At 40.3% G+C, this 18,247-nt stretch overlaps 1 non-coding gene across 1 annotated transcript; it reads left to right on the top strand.

Moving 5' to 3' along the window:
* Positions 1-263: 263 nt before the first annotated feature.
* TRNAD-GUC (transfer RNA aspartic acid (anticodon GUC)) lies at positions 264-335 on the top strand. The gene has a single exon. It is a non-coding gene; the product is annotated as a tRNA-Asp (tRNA).
* The last annotated feature ends 17,912 nt before the right edge of the window (positions 336-18,247 follow it).

The following is an 18,247-nucleotide window of genomic DNA, read 5'->3' as shown; positions in this document are numbered from 1 at the left end:
GAATAAATAGAGAGATAGCTCAACACACAATACCACTAATTCCAGGAATAAAACCTGTAAAACAAAAGTTACGTCGAATGAAACCTGACGTAGCTCTTAAAATAAAAGAAAAGGTACAAAAAAAAAATAACGGCAGGTTTTATCAGGGTATCTAAATACCCCGAATGGGTCGCAAACGTTTATATTTGGTTTAGATTTGAGAATTTGTCGTTTGATCATAGAAACGCATTGGCCTAATCTTTCTCTTTGAAAGACGTTTGAAAGTAGTTGTAGTATAGTGGTAAGTATTCCCGCCTGTCATGCGGGTGACCCGGGTTCGATCCCCGGCAACGGCGCCATTTTGACGAGGGTTGAAACTTGGTCGTCATCTAGTTCTACCTAAGTGAAACTAAATTTGTAAATGCTTTACAAACCTTATACGAGTATAGAGGCCAGCTAAGGGTCGAACCCAAAGGAATGAATCAAAACCATGTTATAGTCTAACGTCAAGCTATTTCGAAGAGTTGTTAATGGTTGAGTATGATAACTATGATAACAAGAATCAAGAATTCAATCAAATTTCTAAACACTAGGGATATAGGTTCCACATACAAGCTTAAGAATCATGCTAATTGATAGATCACCCAATTGATTCATACATTGCAAAGGACAAACGATAGATACAATCAAAGGAATTCAAAGGTTACCTCCTATAAACCAAACTAGGGTTCACTATGAATGATTAACAATGAGAATCACAATCAAATTCAATCAATCAAAGCAATTCCCAAATCAATTGTTCGTGTCATTGGAATTCGCAATGCAATCTAGATTAATCTTATAGGTTGATAACTCCTAGTCTAATTAATCACATGCACAACTATGTCAACCAATTTAATTGCAACAATCAATCAATCAACGATCATAAATTAACAATAATCATCAATCAAGCATGCTTCCCCTTCTCCCTAGCAACTAATCTACTCACCAATCATGATGAATTCTAAAGCTAAAACAAATTCAATCACAAACACATTCATTTCAAGCTAAATCAAAAAGGAAATTCAATCAATCAACAAATTCTCAAATCTAAACCAAATATTCAAGCATAAAAGTAAATTGCAATTGAAGTGAATTCAAAGGAAAGAAATCTTACTAACTTTTATTGATATTGAAGAAGAATCAAAAACTTGATTGAAGAAACAATGTTGAATTACAATTCAAATCCAAATATTACAATCTCTATTTTCTCTCTAGCTTCTCTCTAATTTCTCTCTCTAAAAACTAAGCAAATGAAATATTATCTAAAAGTTGGCCTTCAAAATGATTTACAAGAGCATATATAGGTAAAGAACAAAAGCAGATCGGCTGCGCCCTCTCCACGAAGACTCCGCGGGAGCGGAGAAATGGGTACATAAACCATAACTACCTCCGCGGGCAGTCTGGGCAAAACCCGCGCCCGTGGCATAACCACCACCACCCACAGCACAGGGCGTGGCAAAATGCCCTGTTCCTAAAGAAGTAGGGGGGACGCGGTCTCTCTTATCCGGAGCACCCTCTCCAACATCTCCGCACCCGCGGGTGGACCGCAGCTAGGGTGCGGAGAGTTCCTGCCAAAATTCCCCAAAATGTGCACCAAAACCCGCGCCCGCGGCCCATGGATCCCGTACCCTCTCTATGAGACTAGAAACTCCTTTGCTTGGCTCTTTTTGCTCCTCTTAAATCCTTTGCAAAGCTAAGTCTTTAGGCACCTACAAGAGAAACCAAGGAGAGAAAATAGAAGAGAAAAAGAGCAATATAAAAGGAAAACACGAAGAAATGCACATAAAGGAAAGTAAAACACGAGAGAAGAAGAAATAGAGAAACTAGAGGAGAAATGATCAAAATGGTAAAAGAAAAGCATGAAAAGCATAATGAAAATATCCTAAAACATTACCCTATGAGTGCCATAAATGACACTCATCAAATTCCCCCAAGCTAGACTTTTGCTCATTCTGAGCAAAACAAATTCTAGAAAGGAATAAGGATGGCTTTTTAAGAAAAGAGAAAGAGAAAAGAACAATATACACTAACACTCTTTAACGTAGGAATCACAGTTTTTTTTAGCTACAACAAGCCCCTTAAACACCAAAGTCGCCTATGAGGAAGAGTGAGGTCTCGTAAGGGTTTCCTATAAGCTTGACCCACAACTCTATGAAACAAAATGAGGAAAAATCATTTTAAAAGGAAAATTAAGTAAAACAAAAGTTCAAACAAATAGCTCTTTACAAGGACTTTCACAAATAGTTAAATGCAAATGCATGAACACTTTTCGATAAGGAATGGGTATGCATGGTTCAAGATATTCACGGTTGATTGAAACATAAGGTATGTTAAGCGTAGAGAACTAATGAGGCGCAATCCACTTTCATCCCAACCAATCTAGCCGCGTTCTCCCTATGGTTCCTCGAAGGAACCGGAAAAAGAGTAGAATTTTTAGGGTTTTCCGACATCTTGACCTTTCATCCCTTTTCCTTAGGCTTTAACTCATAATGCCCTCCCTCGGTATATGACTCAACCACTAGGTCGAAAGGACTTTCCCAAAGTTTGTAACGTAAGGGCAAAAGGTTAGGGGTAGGCTAAAATTTTAAAAATTTGGTGGTGTCCCTAAAAGTGAAGCAAAGAATGGCGCCTTTCTTAGAATCATAATCAAGCAATCACCAAGCAAAAACAAACTAACACCCCTAAGCTTATTCAAAGCTATATCAACAAGTATATATACAAAAAGCGAAAACGCTTCTCCCCCAAGCTAAAAGGAAGCATTGTCCTCAATGCTTGAAAAGGGAGAAGATATTACATCAAAATATTTTTGAGTTTTTCTCATATTCAATTTTTTTTCTTTTTTTTTTACTTTGATATATTTTGTATTTTCATTCATAACAAAACAATTGTCCACGCCTCTTACATTTCGGACGACTTTTACAAATATGCAATTGCATTGTCCTTGCCTTTTGTTTTACAATGGACGGTTTTTACTTATTCATTTGCCATTATTCACACATATATCACAACAAAAGCTTGGTTTTAAAAGAACCAAATACCCAAACTTTCTCACCACAAACTCCAACAATAAAGATTAAATGCTTCACAAAAACCAATAATGGAAACAAAAATGAAACAAAAGGCTCAAAATCTAAAGATGTGGCTTGAAAATATGGTAAAAGGCTCAAATGGTTAGCAAGAAGGCAAATGTAAACCCAATGAACTAAAAAGAAATAAAAAACCTAGAAATGATAAATTACCACCCCGAAAAGATGCCTTTGTCCTCCTTATTTAGTTCAGTCTCGAGTTTGAGAATTTTGAGTCAAGATTCTAGATTAGGTCCGCAATAGTCAAGGATCCATGCCGCTCATAAAAATAGATGTTGAAGGCTTGAAAAATATTGAAACTCACATGGATGTGGCAAAACCTCACTAAGGGCATCAAATCAACCAAAGGAAGCAACTCCGTCTTACCACAAACCCAACGGAATCCAGCTTCAAGGCCCCAAAAGGTCTAAACCACTACCTTAGCATACCCTATCCCAGAGTCAACCGCAAATATTCTTAAAATATGCACACCAGTTAAACATATGAAAGCATACATGCAAAGGCAAAATTCCGAAATGTAGAATGTCCAAAGAAAAGAGCTAAACAAGCAAAAAGAAGAAAATTACCCTAAAAAATGCTTTATTTGTAAATGAAAGAAAGAAAACAGCTAAAAATCAAAAGATAGAGTGAAAAGCACATGAATGCAAGCAAAGACAAGTAATACCCAATCATCAAACAAGTGGCCATTCAGCAACAACCCCAATGACCCCAAACACTCTAGGTGTTACAAAGCAAACATCCTCGAACCATTCAACTCAATCTAAGGCTAACCCTTAACTAAGCAACCAAGAAAGAAAGAGAAGATATATAGAATGATCTCACCAAGCGCCAAAGCTATGCTACATAATCGAGGTGAAAGAGCACCTTACGCAACGTTGAAATCCAAAGCATAAACAATAGAGCAAGGTGAGAATATTAGAATAATATACAAAGAAAATTGTTAGTAACTTCCAAATAAAATCGAACAAAATAAAACTCAATAGAAAATTATATACAAAAACCAAAAAGAAAACCATCATCATCAATTGCAGAAATCCCAAAACAACAACATCAAAGGTAAAACAACATAATAGACATCATATCGAGTGGACTACCAAAAGCAAAGCAAGAAAACAAACCAAAACCTTTTCAAACATACCCCAGAAGTCCAAGGTTCCTCCCCCAAGCCTACCCTAAAACACCCTTTTCGACACCTCTCCGAGAGGTATCAAAAAGGGGGAAATAAACAACCAAAAGGGGACTAATGGCCACTAGGCCCGGCACCACTATTGCCCGCATCCCCATCATAAGAGAAACCCGATGGGGGGCCAAAGGAATCCCAACCACCGGTGTAACCGGGTGGCCACCCATAATGACCTTTAAAAAGGTCGAGTTGGGATGCGGACAATTGGTCATATGGCTCGGGTTGGATGCAAAGTTCGGGGTGAGTAGGGTGAACATAGGGGTAGTTGGGATCACCCCTATAGTCACTCCCCCCGGAAATCCGGTAGTCATAGTGACCGGACTCGTTAGGGAAATCACGCTTAGGAACATCGAGGATCGAAACCCCTTGCCATTAAGGGTACGTCGGGCGGTTATCACCCCCCCCCCCATGATGGCGCGCTCCCTAGTTGGGCCGGCTCATAGGGGTAGTTAACCGGAGGAGTGACCTCCCCCTGACGTACACTAGCATCATAAAGGGCGCTAGTTTGAAAAGACAAGTTTTTGTTACCGGCAAACATACCTTGCATGCTTAATTTCATGCGCTCCATTTGTTCTCTCATTGTCGTCATTTCCCTAAGGTAGGGATCTTATTGGTAGTTTTGATGTTGTCTATGTTGTCATCTACCTTGAAGTTGCTGTTGTTGTTGTTGCTGTTCTTCATCACCTTCACCATCACCATCATCCCCATCATCATCATTATTGACATCCTCATCCTCCTCTATATCCACCACCACTTGCCCTGCATCCCTAAATATTCCTACCCTCCCGGTCAATAGAAGTGGCAGTCGGGTTCGGGAGAAAGCCATGGTGTTCATTTCTCACTAGCCAAGAAAAAATATCGCCGTTCATCGTACTATTAAAGAAGCGAAGAGTGCCAAGTTGCTTCAGATTTAGTAACGTGTCTTCACTACCTCCAACTGGAGTGCAAGACCTTAAGAACCCGTCTTGCTTGAAATGATATACCAACCTTGTCACCATCCCTCCACAATGAATTTCACCAATTTTAACCCCATTAATAATTTGCCGGCAACACTTCATGAAAATATATTCAAAATTAACTCGTGTCCCAAGATCCGACTTGGTGGCCAACCATAGAACCATGATCTCCTCTCTTGAGAGCTTACCAATATCTTGGTTGTTGAAAACCGTATAACCAAGGATCCTATGAAGAATCCTAGGAGCCGGATGAATGATTTCACTAGAAAGTGATTTCTTGGAATTAAAAGTTCTTTTATGAGAAATGGTTCGCCACCACAAAAATTCATCATAAGAGGCCGCGTTTAAAAGGAGTGGCTCAAGAATATATGCATGAGGGTTGAACCCGGGAGCTTCACTGAATTCAAAGAGGTTTAAAGTGTGTTTGACATTAAACAGCTGGAATGAAACGAGATAATCTGAATCCCCCACCCGATTAAATTCAAATGTTGAGAAAAATTCAATAGTGGGTTCCAAGTAAGTTCTAGGAGCAGTTTTAACAAACTCGGTCAAATGGAAGTTGTGGAGGAGAATGTTAAGGTCGGAACCAATCCCTAACTTGACCATGTCATCAAGACAGAGATTCCGAGTCGGTCTAAATTTTTTAGTTTTCATGGTATTATATATGGGAGCTTATTTAGACCGATTGTAGAATTTGAGAGGTGGAAGAGGTGGATGAGGGTTAGTATCTTGAGGATTGGGATTAGGAGGTTGGCTTTGAGAGGATTGGCCAAGAGAGGATTGGCCGGGTGATTGATGTGAACGCTTCTTGCTAGACTTGGCTTTTCTCAACAAATCCATGATAACCAAATCAAAAACACCAAATAGCACAAAAGATATCACACCAACAACTTCTCAATACCTATTCTACCACCAATACTCCTCACAACTACACAACACCCCAATACTACAAGGTACCTGTTTCAAACAAAAAAACAACCAAAATACAAACAACAACCAACACAATTAACAATTGATATCAAAAGTAAACCCAATGTACACAAAACAATTACAAAATCAACAAACAATTATCCAAAATCATCGCATGCATTCTAGAACAAAGTATACCAAAATCAATGCATAAAATCAATATAAATCCACAAAAATATAGCAAGGATTAGGATTATACCAAAGTTGTAGACTCAATGAAGAACTAGAACTCTAAAAATGGGCTTAAGACCAAGCAAATTTGAAAATGCTTTAAAAACCCGTATTTTCCCAAACAATCACGAGAAAAATGCTCCAAACTTGATGACAACGGAGAAATGTGAAAAATTAAAATAAAAATTTGAGTGAAATCAAGTAATTTGATGTGAAAATTAAGAATTGGGGGTTAAGGTTTGAGAGGAAAGAAGAGGGAGAAAGAGAGTAATAGATGAGTGAAAGGGGAAAATAAGAGAGGAAAAAGAAAAGGAGATACGGCCGAGTGAAATACCCCCAACACGCCGCGCCCGCGCTCGATAATGTCGCGCCCGCGGGGCTTTTGCTGTGCCCACGGGTAGACCGCAGGTAGCCCGCGGCAAGTTCTTGGAAAAATTTTACAAAATTATCTGCATAAAGGGTCCGCGGACGCTCCATATTTGTCGCGCCCGATGTAGCAAGGCTGCGCCCACGGGAAGATTGCGGGTAGCCCGCGGCTGCCAACTTAGAAATTTCTTCAAAATCAGCTTCAACGAGGCACCCGCGGAGAGTTCCTGGTCAAATTTAAGTAAAAGGTGCATTTTAAAGCACATAACCTCCGCGGCCTCTCCATGCCCGCCGGGTGCCCTCTCCTCTGCATCAAAAACTCTTCTTCTTGCACTCTTCTCATCATTTACCCTATATTCGTAGTTGATGATGAAAAACAACCTACAAAATGGATAAAAACAAGAAAAATAGTAAAAACAAAGAATATCAACAAAAATAAAAGAAAGAAAAGAAATGAGAAGAGAGGTTTAGAATCCGGGTTGCCTCCCGTAAGCGCTTTTGTTTAACGTCGTTAGCTCGACGATTACCACCCATTCAAGGTGGTTTTCAGAGAAGCAAAGAGTGAGAAAGGCCAACAAATGGACCATCAAAATACTTCTTGAGGCGATGGCCTTTGACTTTAAATGAAGAACAGGAATCCATCATCTAAATTTCCACAACACCACTTGGAAAGACACACTTAACCAAATAGGGACCGCTTCATCTTGACATAAGCTTTCCGGGAAACAACTTCATTTTTGAATTGTAGAAAAGCACTTTATCTCTTACAAAAAAATCTTTATTCTCAATAAGTTTGTCATGTGTTTCCTTGGAACGAGCCTTGTACACACTAGCACAATCATAAGCATCAAGCCGAAGCTCATCTAGCTCATGAAGGTCTATAGACACCTAAAAATGTCTCCCCAAAACCAAACCCGATGATGAACAACCTTTCACCGCCACTATTGGTCGGGTTCGATATTTAATCCCGAGAGTGCTTTAAAAATCTTATTTGATTAAATTCGTATTTTTGAACGGTCCATGGATTAGTCTTGATGTTTGGTAAAAGCATAGTTTTAATTTCAGCCCAAACTTATTATTTAATTTTAGCCCAAACCTTTTTTATTTTATTGTTTTATTATTTATTTTTGGCCCAAACCTTTTATTTATTTTTATTTAATTGTTTTCTTATTTTTAGCCCAAATAATAATAAGTCAGAAAAGGCCCGAAATTATCAAGCGACACTTAAAATGCCGAATGAAATTGGGGTTAAAAATGTATTTAGACGGAAAAGTGGGCTGGGAATTCCCGCGCCCGGCAGGTACCCACCGTGTCACGGGAATCATTCCCGTCTGACGGTGAGATTTCCCGTGACACGGGAAGTCTACCGTGACACGGGAATTTCCTTGTCTTTTCCGCGTAAAATGCACCGTGTCACGGGAAAATTTCCCGCCTCACACCAAAAATGCACCGTGTCACGGGAATGCTTCCCGTCTGACGGTGGAACTTCCCGTGTCACGGTACAGTTTGCCGTGTCGCGGGATACTTTTATAGGGTTTTTATCATTTTAGGGTTTCGTGTGCTCCCTCAGCAAATTTTCCCTATAAATACCCCCTCATTTCTGATGTACGGGGCATCAATCAATTCTCTAGTTTACTTTTCTCTCTTTTATACTTTAGCCTAAACACTAGCCTACCCTTCTCATTTCAAAATTCCTTCTTCAAGTGCTCAAAGGAGTCCATACTTTACTCGTGGTTCCATCCTTAAGCCAAGGCGTGAAAGGTAGAACTGTTTGAGGGTTTGGCCCCAAATCAACTCTACTTTATTTAATTTAATTTAATTATTGTTTTATTATTTCCTTGAAGTTACTAACTCGTTTATTATTTTGTAGTTGCAAACAAACAGAATCAAAGTAAGGATCATGTTCCTTTTATTTCTATTATTTTTCTAACGATTTTATATTGTTGGAATTATGGTTAAATTGCTTCCGATATTAATGTTTATTCTATTATATTTTTTATTGATCACCATATTGCATGTTTAAAGGGAATATGTAATTGAAAATCACGCCTAAAAAGATAATTTGGACAACCGGTTTAGGTTCCTTTTTAATCTTGTTGTTGAATCAAGTGATCACGATATTTTAGAATTATGTGTTGCATTAATATTCAACGAATTTAGCTAAATAATAGTTTGGAGCGAATTGAATATTTTGTTTGTATGCCTTTGAGATCACAGGAATGCTTTTTAATATAAGAATCGAGTAGAGGCCAATACGGGGGAATGTGACTCCATGACTCACTTCGTACCATCATCCCCGATCCTCCTTTCGTGGTTCCGAACCATATGGAGTTAGTAATCTCATGGATTATGAATGGGGTGTAACCTTCACGGGTCAATCGTTGTTGCCTGTCGTTGTCCCTTTTCGTGGTAGCCTTATAATGATCCGTGAACGGTTTACAAGTTCCTTAAAAACTTGTTGGCGGCTCCCTACTTTATTTGTCCCTAATCGTTGCCCCTAATCGTAATGTCAATTCCCACTTCCTATGAGTGCCAAGCATATTCTCACATGCTTTAACGTAGGCGCACTTCGAACGACGCCTACAATTTAGCGACTCCACTGGGGGGATTCTTGATTATTTATCGATTTGAGTGATCGGTAATTAATTAAGATAAGTGGATGAGACTTGAAAGATTATTGAAAAAATACTCCTGTGATTAATTTTGCATTTTTGCATCTGCATAGACGTTTTAACGTCGCATTCAGGTCTGTCCCGTAGAAAAAATTCGATAACTTGGTTGCGAACGAAGGAAAACAGAGCACCAGTCAGATCTTCTAACTCCCGTGCCACGACAAAATCTGTCGTGTCACGGTACAGTGCACCGTCTGACGGTGCACAGTACCGTGGCACGGGAATTTTTCCCGTGTCACAACAGTCCTAAAATCAGTATGGTGGCTTATTTTCTCTTCGCACAGTCGAGTTCCTTCGATTTTTCAGAATAAACGTATGTGTTCTACATGCGTCTTAGCCCCGGGGGATTTAAGCTCTATCGACCCAAAAACACTCATGGCAATAAGGGTTCATCCGAGTTATTAAATGCACCCAAACCATGGAGTCGAGTTCGATTTCATCACGAACCAGCGGAGCCGCCCGTTGGCATACACCCTCAAGGGAGGATGCCTTGCTAACGCGTCCAAACTCTTAACCATGGTACCCTTTTTTACACCCAAATCTTGACCAATAGTTGAACATAGATCTTGACTCTAGGTTGCAAACTTTTTTTTTACATCGTCGTGCCTAAATGCTATGTGGTTGTTTGGTGCTAACCTTCATGTGTTTACTCTTTTGTTTAACCCATGACCGAGGGTTTTTATTCTCACATAGTAATTAGTACGGACATAAAATCGTTTAAAATATGGAAAAATCAGAAAAATGACCTGGAACTGTGCACCGTGTCACTGCATGTTCTGCCGCGCCATGGTGAACAGTGCCATTACACGAGGCTTTCTACCGTCTTACGGTAGACTCCACTGTGCAAACGTATGTGGTTGTTGTGTCCAGTTTGGTGTCATGTCTAGCTGTACGGTCAAAACACGCGTCCATGATCTCACTTAATCACTCACATATCGTGTTCACACACTTTTTTCTTTAGTCATGCACTACTTTTTGACCGTATTTTAGGGTAGTCTTGTTTTTGTGTCGTTTTTTTTTCGGAGTAAGTCGGATGGTATCCTCCCATATTTTAAAAAATAAATATAAACAAGTAGAATTTTTTCGGAGTAAGTCGGATGGTATCCTCCTATATTCTTTTTCCTTTTTTTTAATCCGGATGGATTAGGGTTAAGTTTGGTCATTAAAGGTGTGTTTGTTTCGGTGTCACACAACTTGGTCAAGAAGCAAGGGTAGATTGTTACGGTTCAAGTCAATACCTGAACAACCTCTTATACCAAAGAGGCGTACAAGGAAACCACCTCAATCATCTCCACAAGATCCATCTCCAGTCTACTTTCAACCAATGGCTACTAAGGAAGACATCGAGAACCTCAACAAGATAATTGAAAAGTTGTCCAACATGATGCAGACACTCACCACTAGAGTCAGCACGGTAGAACAAGACAGTCAAAACAATGTCACTACCTCTGCAATGGACAAGATTAAGGAACAGATGAGCAAGATTTCTGAAGAATTCACTTATGTGGAACACCTTGTCACCTCTTCGTCCATAAGAGACAAGCTTCCTGAGAAGTTTTCCACTACTGACATTCCCAAATTCAAGCCTACTTATAATCCGCTTTTCCATTTGAAGGCTTTTTCTGCAACTATGGCTCTTAAAGGAGTAGATGTGACACTCTTCCCTACGGTGTTCCCTCTTTCCTTGGAGCATGCCTGTCAACAGTGGTTCTATTCTTTGGAATCCAAACATGTCGCGACCTGGGAGGATGTTGATGAAAGCTTTATGAATCGTTACAAGTGTAACATTCAGGCCATGACTTTTGAACGTGAACTCTCCATTCTTTAACAGAAAGAGAATGAAGGCTTCACCACTTACTTAAGCAGGTGGAGGGAAACAGCTGCGCTCCTGGTGGATCCCCCCAAGGAGAAATAAATGGTTCGCTTGTTCATTGCCAATCTGACTCATAATTACAAGCAACACTTGAAGTTTCTGCCTCTGAGTACCTTTGAAGCTGTATACGATATTGGAATCAATATCGAGGACGAACTAATGAAGGCTGTTGGTAGCAACAATAATAACAACACTTGGAAAAACAAGAAGAACGACACTCCTTCTTCTTCATCTTCTAAGCCCAATAATACTACCAACAATATCAATATCAATGATGTGCTGGCCCTTAATGCTCCTCCTAAAAGATTCCAAAGGCAAAGGAGGGTTTACACGCCTTTAGAAATGACTTATGATGCTGCTTATGACTGTTTGGGCATAAAGAATGCAGAACTGACTCCCTCCACGCAAGGGATTCGCGCTCATGATAATACTCGTCGTCAAGCCGTGGGTACTATCATACTGAACATAACTACTAGGGCCATTGAACGTCGCACTAAATTTCAGGTGGTGGACATTAAGGCCTCTTTCAATCTATTGTTAGGACACCCTTGGCTTCATGAGCTAAAGGCGATTCCATCATCGCTGCACCAGAAAGTGAAATCCATAGTTAGAGGTTTTCCAATTACTATTGATGCTTCTCCTATGCGCATTCAAGTTATTGACACTCCTATCGTCCATGTCGAACATGATGAAGAAGATGAAGATCTTTGGGGGTTTTCACTAGATGATGTTCTCGTGATTGAAGAGGAGGAAAAGTGCCATCTCGACTTCGATCCCTATTCAAACACCAATATCAATGCCATTTTGAAGAAGCAAGTTCATTTCCCTGGAATGACCCTCGGACTCAAAAAGAAAATGGCTGAATCTCGAGGCCATCCTGGTACACTCAAGAAGGATACTTTTGGCTTGGGATTCAAGCCAACAAAAGAGGATGTGAAACATTCTCTATTGAAGATGAAGGCTCGCAATAACGCTCGAATCTCGAAGACGGAAATGGCCATGGATCCATATCCATTCACCCTCAATGGCCAGTACATCAAAAAAGGGGAAGACTTCCCATGCTATGAATTCCCTGAGCCATTCGTCCACGATGGGATCCGTGAACCAGGATTCGAGATGTTCCTCGATTGTGACTTTGTTGATGAAGACGAAGAGCTCTTCACAACCGATAAGCCAGCTAGCCCGAGTTCTGATGATCTAGGCATCAACCTGCTTTTTGGAATGGAAAAGAATGAGTCTAAGCCCGTCTGCAATGATAACTCCGAACTCGTTCAAGCTGTCATAGCAAACAAGGATTTTGACCCCTCCGAGTTAATCGTCCAAGCTGACAACATTTCAAGGGGATGGCGCAAGACATTGAGGATCACTACGCCAAGTGGAGAGAAATTGGAAATAACCGCGGGCGAAGGTCCTATGTTTGATGAGTCTGAGTCGTCTGAGTCCGAGTCCGAGTCTGAGTCTAAGTTTATAGACAAGTCCATAGAGTCTGAGGCCGACCCTCTTTCTGCTATAGAGTTCAACCCTGAGTCTCTTGTTGAGTCCTCTTTTTCTAGTCCAAATAATTCCGGTGAGGTCGCAGCCGACCTTGCCCCTCTTGATGTATTAGCCAATGAATTCAATAAGATGAGTACCTTTGCTTACGATGCGTGTCATTCCCCTAATTCTGATCAATATTGCTTTGCTAATGATAAAAATGACAAAGAAATAATAAAAGAAATGGAAGAACACGAAAATAAAACAGCAGTTATTGAAGATACAGAAACAGTTAATATTTCCAATGATACGACTGTTAAAGAAGTAAAAATTGGATTAACACTAAGTCAAGATGAACGCAAAGAGCTAATTAACTTTCTTAGTGAATTTGTTGATGTATTTGCTTGGTCATACCAAGATATGCCAGGAATTGACAGGGATATAGCTCAGCATACGATACCACTCATTCCAGGTATGAAGCCTGTCAAACAAAAGTCGTGCCGTATGAAACCGGATGTGGCTCTCAAATTCAAAGAAGAAATCAGAAAGCAGTTGACCGCAGGTTTCATCAAAGTATCCAAGTATCCAGAATGGATAGAAAATGTGGTTCTAGTTCCAAAGAAGGATGGAAGGGTCAGAATGTGTGTTGATTACAGGGACCTCAATAAGGCAAGCCCGAAAGATGGGTTCCCTCTACCTCACATTGACATTCTTGTCGATAACACAGCAAACCATGCACTCCTATCATTCATGGACGGTTACGCCGGATATAATCAATTATTGATGGCCGAAGAAGATATGGAGAAAACCACATTCATCACGCAATGGGGTACATATTGCTATACGGTAATGCCATTCGGGTTGAAAAACGCGGGTGCCACCTACCAAAGAGCAGCTACAACATTGTTACATGACATGATGCACAAAGAGGTGGAGGTCTATGTCAATGATATGATCGTTAAGTCTAAAGATTGCCCAGGCCATATTATTGCACTTCGCAAGTTCTTTGAAAGACTCCGTAAGTACAACATGAGATTAAATCCAGCAAAATGTGCATTCGGAGTCACGTCAAGCAAATTACTTGGATATGTGATCAGTTCTCGAGGGATTGAAATAGATCCTATAAAAGTAAAGGCGATCATGGCCATGCCACCGCCCAAAAATGAGAAGGAGATTCGAGGTTTCATTGGAAGGTTGCAGTATATAAGTAGGTTCATATCAAAGCTCACAGCGATATGTGAACCTATATTCAAGAAGCTCAAGAAAAATGTCCCAGTCACATGGGATGACGATTGCCAAAAAGCTTTCGACAAAATCAAAGAGTACTTGGCAAACCCACCCGTGCTAGTGCCAGCAATACCTAACTTTCCTCTTCGACTCTACCTTACGGTCACAAGAGAAACGATGGGGGCAATGCTAGCACAAGAGATTGAAAGCAAGGAGAATGAAATCTACTACTTGAGTAAGAATCTTCAAGGATATGAGACACGATACACACCACTTGAAAAATTGTGTCTCGCAATTGTGTGGGCCGCACAGAAACTAAGACACTACATGCTCACTCATACAGTGCATGTCGTGTCCAAAATGGATCCTCTCAAATATTTGTTCGAAAAAGCAACACTCAATGGCAGATTATCAAGGTGGATAGTCAATCTTGCTCAGTTTGACTTGAGATTTGTACCACAAAAAGCCATCAAAGGTTCTGCGGTTTCTGATTTCTTAGCGGACTTTCCAATAGAAGAAGTGGAGAAAGAAGAAGATGAGTACGACTTCCCTGACAAAGATTTACTCATGACTAAAGATGATAGTTGGACGCTCTATTTCGATGGAGCTTCAAACCAAAAAGGATGTGGTGTAGGAGTCTTGCTTGTATCACCCAATGAAGAGCATATCCCAATTTCCATGAAGCTCGACTTTGATGTCACCAACAATGCCGCAGAATATGAAGCATGCATTTTGGGGTTAGAAACAGCTGTCGCCTTGGGAATTAAGAAACTCAGAATTTACGGTGATTCTTCACTGATCATTAACCAAATCTCCAAGAGATGGAAAGTGAGAAGTGAAAGTCTCGCTACGCATCAAGCTCATTTAAAAACTCTCACGGAGCAACTAAATGAAGTGGAATATACGTATTTGCCGAGAGAAGAAAACCAATTCGCCGACGCATTAGCTAAATTAGCATCGATGGTGTGAATTCAAATTGATACAGTCAGAATGCCACTGACCATAGAAAGAAGATATGAACCGGCTTATGTTCACGCACTCGACGATGAACAAGAACCAGAAGAAGAAGATGAAGATGAAGAGCCATGGTATATAGATATCCTTAACTATGTGACAAGAGGAGAATACCCTCCCAATACTGATAAAAGAGCACGTCGTGCTTTGAGGCTCCTGGCCTCACAGTATGTACTCGTCAGGGGAGAACTCCACAAGAGAACTGCAATGGGGAGAAATCTCTTATGCATATCCAAGAAATAAGCACATAAAACCATGGAAAACCTTCATCTCGGTATATGTGGAATGCACATGAATGCAAAGATGTTTGTCCAAAAGATTCAACGTCATGGTTATTATTGGACTAATATGGAGAGAGATTGCCACGAATACGTCAAGAAATGTATGAAGTGTCAAGTCTACGCAAATTTACAACATGTTCCACCTTCGCTTCTCTACACATATACTTCTCCATGGCATTTCTCCACTTGGGGCACCGACATCATTGGAAAAATAACACCACCAGGACAAGGCGGGCATGAATTCATCCTCGTAGCGATCGACTATTTCACCAAATGGGTCGAATCTACCTCATATGCTAAGCTGACGGGGAAACACGTAGCTCAATTCATTGAGAAAAATATTGTATGCCGCTATGGGGTACCACATGAGATGATCGGCGATAATGGAACACATTTCAAAGCCGAATGCGCGGAACTATTACAGAAATATCATATCAAGCATCACATATCATCACCTTACAGACCACAAACAAATGGTGCGGTCGAATCGGCCAACAAAAATGTGAAAACTATCATCGAAAAGATGACAGAAAATTACAAGGATTGGCCAAGTAAGCTACATTTCGCCCTTTGGGGATATCGAACCTCTGTTCGAAAATCAACGGGGGCTACTCCTTTCTCTCTAGTTTATGGAGTTGAAGCTGTACAACCAATAGAACTCCAAATCCCTTCTCTTCGAATCGCATTGGAAAGCCAACTAGATGAAGTCGACTGGATTAGAGAAAGATATGATGAACTAGTCTTACTTGATGAAAAACGCTTGGCAGCTTTGCATCATGTCCAAACCTACCAACAGCGTATGGCGCGACATTTTAATAAAAAAGTCAAGACTAGGAACATCAAAGAGGGTGACCTGGTGCTTAAGGCACTTCGCAAAAATGTGTTAGATCCAAGAGGAAAATTCAGACCAAATTGGTCAGGCCCGTACATTGTCAAAGCCATCTTGTCTGGCGGAGTGGCACAATTGGTAGACATGGACGGTAACGGTTTCCACAATTTAACCAATTTGGATCAACTCAAGAAATTCTATGCTTAGTCGCATGGGTTCATGACCCAATAGATCTACGTTTGGCTTGATTCCTTTTTAAGGATACGTAGGCAACCCCTCAAGGGGGGCCGGCCACTTTAAAAAATAAAAATCCTCCCTTCGTCGATCAAGTATACGCGTCAGTTCAGCGTTGCGTCACGATAAAAAAAAATAAATAAAAAATTGCCGCGACACGGGATATTCCACCGTGTCACGGTACAGTCCACCGTGGCGCGGTGGACCTGAACACAAAAAAATAAATAAATAAAATATTTTGCCGTGATGCGGGAATATTACACGTGTCACGGGATTTTTCACCGTGACACGGTGGAATTTCAGGTTTTCCGACTTTTTTTTAGTGACGTATCCTTTGCGAATTCATTATTTGTTCGAGGCTTTTATTTTCATTCTTCCATTGCGTCCGACTCCTTGACTCGGATAAATAATAATTAAAAAAAAAAAAAAGGCTGAAATAAATATGCTATTATTATTGAAATAAATGTGACTACAATTGTTGGCATCATATGCCTTATTTTAAATAAAAATTATAAATCATAAAAAGCAAAGCAATATTGATCTAATCTCTCTTTACTTTAGGAACATCCTTATCTTGGTGAATTAGGTCGGCCTTCACCATTAATGTGTCTTTTGTAGCCCGAACCGTCACACCCCTAGTCAAACTTTCACCCCTTTCACCTTTCTTGAAATTCTTCGGTTGTTTCTCTCTATAGACCATCTTTTCTTTACCCTTCCCTTTCACATAAGTCTTCTTTTTCGGCATTATAGGAGTCTTAAACCCAATCCCTTATGTTCTCGGACCTAGACGATCTTTAGGAGGTGCTTTCTTGTTTCCAAGACGACTCTTCACATCAGACTTGCGTGATCCGAATCGTTCCCTCCTACTTCTAGGGTTCAACCATGCCTTGTATGCACTAGATAAAGGAGGAGGAGCTTGGTCACTTGCAGAAACGGTCCGCAAAGGTCTTCCTATCCAGTAAGTCTCGTACTTGTGAACGTTACTTTCATGCAACGATACTTCACGAGGACTATCGTTATAGCGTGGAATTACTTGTTCAAGTCCTTACTGCCGCATCAGTCGAGAAGGACAATAAAAAGTCAGTTTCGAGATACTAGGAATACCGCAATACGGAGTATCATTCGTGCCAACCATCCTAGTAAGCCTCCACCAAGGCACCACCCAACGAATGGAAAATTCCCTCTTTGCAAAGAAATTTTTCCAGTCTTCATACGACATGTTCACAGAGTAATTCTTCTTCCTGCAAACTAGATCGTTAGGGCCATACTTTTCAACATCGTCAGGGGTTTCAAATAGTTCTAAACGTTCCATCAACCAAATCTGCAAAAAAAAAAAATAAATAAATAAAAAAAAATAATATCAGTCGTTGATAAAAAAAATAAAAAAAATAAAAAAAATAAGTGCAGATTCCCGTGATACGCAGATCTCACCGTGTCACGGCAGACACCCACCGTGACACACTGCCTGTTTTATGCCACGGGGGCTAATCGGAACGTATTTTTACCTGCAGCAGTACCAGAGAGCCCTTCCTGATGGCTTTCCAGTCAGCTTTTGCTTCGTCAAGGCCACGAAATGTTTCTCCAAGGCACAGGGGCATAGGAGATCTCCCAGATTCAACATGTTCAAGCACAGATGCTAGACAAGCATGTCCTACCCTACCGTTTGCAAATAAAATCTTGCTAAACATGCAAAAAATATATGCCCTTCTACGATATACATGATAAGACTCAGAGATAGGGCGATTATATGCCCTTCTACGATATACATGATATGCAAGTTTTTCTAAGTCTACCTCATTACCACATACAATTCTATTTAAATCTGGATCTGTTAGATTCTGATGACGTTCAAAATCTGGGTAATAATATTCACGCAGGGTAGGCATGGCAAT

The sequence above is a fragment of the Chenopodium album genome, chromosome 9 (assembly GCF_948465745.1).
Source record: "Chenopodium album chromosome 9, dcCheAlbu1.1, whole genome shotgun sequence".
In the NCBI taxonomy this organism is placed as follows: domain Eukaryota; kingdom Viridiplantae; phylum Streptophyta; class Magnoliopsida; order Caryophyllales; family Amaranthaceae; genus Chenopodium; species Chenopodium album.
Note: the sequence above shows the minus strand (reverse complement) of the source record. Positions and strands in the feature narration are given on the sequence as shown.